Here is a 3206-nt window from a genome sequence, read left to right as displayed (position 1 = left end):
GCATATCAAGGTGGCAGTAATAACACACTTCGCATCCAACCTAATCTTTTTTCTCAACCTGTCAGTGTAGAAGTGTGCCTCCTGTCAAAAAGAACTGCTTCATGTTAGGATAAACAAGACACTTGAAAATGGGAATAATCTTAGTTTACCCTAAACTACAATTGTGATTGACATCTGGAGCAGGACATTTCTTTACTGTGGGTGCCATGTAGTTTCCCTGTCCCCCCAGCACTGTGTCAACCAAACACTATGCCCAGACATTTCCAAACATGGCCAACTCCAGTCCCCTCCCTACCGTGTCCCACCCCAGGGACCAATAAACTAAATCCTTAGGGCTGTGACAGGGAGGAGAACAATGAAAAATATTAAAGGAATAGGAAAACAGGCACCAAAAAGAAGTTATCTACACATGTGATAAAACTATAGAGAACTAAACACACACACACACGCACACACCCATCAGAATAAGATGTGTGGATTGCATGAATGTCAATATCCCAGCTGCAATACCTACTATAGTTTTGCAAGATGTTGTCCTTGGGGGACATACAGGATCTCTCTGTACTGTTTCTTACAACTACATGGGAATCTGCAATTATCTCAATAATATTTTCAATGTAAAAAAAAGAACTTAAACAACGAGTTCCTACTGTATAGCACATTTTGTATTCAACATTTTGTAATAACTTATAATGAAAAAGAATATATATATGTATGACTGAATCACTATGCTGTACACCAGAAACTAACATAACATTGTAAATTGAATATACTTCAATTAAAAATAAAAGAACTTAAGGGCAGCCATTGTTGCCATTGTTAAATCGTAAATGTTCATCTCTCCCCCGACCCCTCCAAATTCTTATACACATATTCAGCCTCAAAAGGTGAGCGTAGTTCTGGTTACAGACTCAGAGAAGCCAGAGCTCAAGTCCAGACTCCGACTCTCACTAGGTGTGTGACCTTGGGTAAGGTCCATAACCTCTCTGGACTGCCGTTTCCTCATCTAACAAGTGGGAATGGCAGACCAACTTAGATGGAATGATTAGATGTAGCAAGGCAGGCATGCGATATGGAGCAGGCATCTACTTCGCCAGCCCTCTGGTTGTGGGTTGCAGGACTTTGCCCCAAGTTCTCAGCTTCCACTTTCTCCATGCAGCATCCTCCCTCCTCTGCACCCTGTTTCTTCCACCCCCACCTACCTAGAGAACCCTGGGCCGCACATCCAACCTGCACACGGACATCCTGCAGACACAATGCCACAGGTGTGCAGGCCCAGCAGAGGGGAGGTTCCACATCCCATTCGGAGCAGCCGGCTTCTCGCTTCCTGCTCTCGCCCCCAGCGCCCTCCCAGGTGGCCAGCTGCAGGTTGTAAACTAGCCTGTATGCGAAAGCCTACCAGTCAGGCTTTTAGGTACCAAAATAACCTGGAGAGCAAGGGCTGTTCTGACCTCTGGTCTCCAGGGACTGACCTTCCAGCACTCTCTCTGGCTTTCACACCCACATGGTCTCAAAGGTCGGGCCTATTACTGCCCACTTGGACTTAGGATATACTGGGGTCAAGCAGGGCAGGAACCAACAGGCTGGTCCTCTTGCCAGGCCCTGCTGGGCATATTCCCTGGTCCCTGGCCTGCCCAGGGTCTCCAGCAGGAGTCAACCACAGCTGGCCTGTGGGCTTAGGGCATGGTGGGGGTAGCGGAAGGGCTAAGATCCCCAGAGGAGCATGCCACCTCCCTCATCATCACTTTCCTGAGAATCCTAAGACAAGGGCGGGGCTGGAGTAGAAGCGTGCTGTTCCCTTAGCTCTGGAGAAAAAACAGAGGAGAAATTGTCTGACCCTGCAAACCCACAGGGCCCAGCCTCCTGCCTATATCATCATCATCATTCTTCCTCCAAAAAAGGCTCCTCATCCTATCAATATCAGAATACCTCAAATTCAACACTCAAGTTCAAACTTTGCTTTGTGTGTGTGGGATCCTGTCCAAAGTTCCCAAGTGGAGCCTCCAGTCCCCAAAACACAAAGCAGCCTGGAACCCTACTGAACAAACCCAGATGTGGGAGCCTACATGGGCCCCAAACCCATGCTGTGTCCAGCCCTCTGCCACTGATTTTGGTCCTGGAGACCTGACCCCCAGTGTCCAGCCCACACCTGACCCCTCCCATTCACCCTCGTACCTCCTATGAGTGGGTTTAACTGTGCAAAACTCTCCAAACCCCTTTTATCCTATTCTCTTGAAGCATGGACCAGAGCCTACACATCCCCCAAGCCCCTCCGTGGCCACCAGGAGAGCCAGCTCTTCAGTCTCCCTGCCATCATTTTCAGACCCCCAGGGCTGGGGTGCCAAGAAAGGCCTCCATGAAGGACAGGGCCCTGGCATCACCTCCTTCTTCAGCTCCACCTTCCTCCCAGACGCCAGTAACCTCTCCCCACCCTTCTATGCCCAGTCTCAGCAAAGACACTAACCAAGAAGCCTGTCTGGCTCCCAGTGAACCCCTTTTCAGGGACAACCCCTTCCTAGGGCTGGGCTGTGTCATCGCTGGCCACAGGGCGTTGATGCCCTGAACCAAAGCTGGGCCAGTCAGACTCTCCAGCCCGAACAGCACACTGGAACCAAAGACTCCGAGCATTTGGTGCTGAGCCACTACCAGGTGGATGGCCACCCGGAGGGCAGGACCCTGAGCTCCGGGGCTGGGACCCCTGGGCTTCTCTGATTTCTGCCCACCCCAGGCGGAAATCTCTGAGGTCCTTCCAATGCAATCCTTCCCCCCTCCTTTAAACTAGCTGAATCTAATTTCATTGCTTGCATTCAATAGAAATTAACCAACAACCCGGAGCGCAAACAAGACTTGGACCCAAAAGTTGAATCAGAAATGAAGAGTGTTTTTGCTTACATTTGTCTGTTGCCCTGTTTATTTCAGGAAGCTCTTTGGATGCCCTGGAGCTAGGATTAGCCAGGCCATTAGTCACCCTGCCACCAAATTTCCAGGGAAACAGCTTACCCCAGGGCCCCTGAAGAAAGCCGGACACACCAGGCCCACCAGGTGAGCATACTGACTTCCAGACGCCTTCTCGCCTTGATGGGCCTGTGCTGAGCCTCCTTCTAGATGCCACCCGCCCCTCACCCCAGACTCAGGGACCAAAGGCCGCTCCTTCCATGTTGGTGACATCACAGCCTCCCCAACAAGTCAGCCTGACTCACGACCAG

This window comes from Camelus ferus, chromosome 5, assembly GCF_009834535.1.
Source record: "Camelus ferus isolate YT-003-E chromosome 5, BCGSAC_Cfer_1.0, whole genome shotgun sequence".
NCBI lineage: Eukaryota > Metazoa > Chordata > Mammalia > Artiodactyla > Camelidae > Camelus > Camelus ferus.
The sequence above is the reverse complement of the archived record's forward strand: the minus strand, read 5'-3'. Positions refer to the sequence as shown.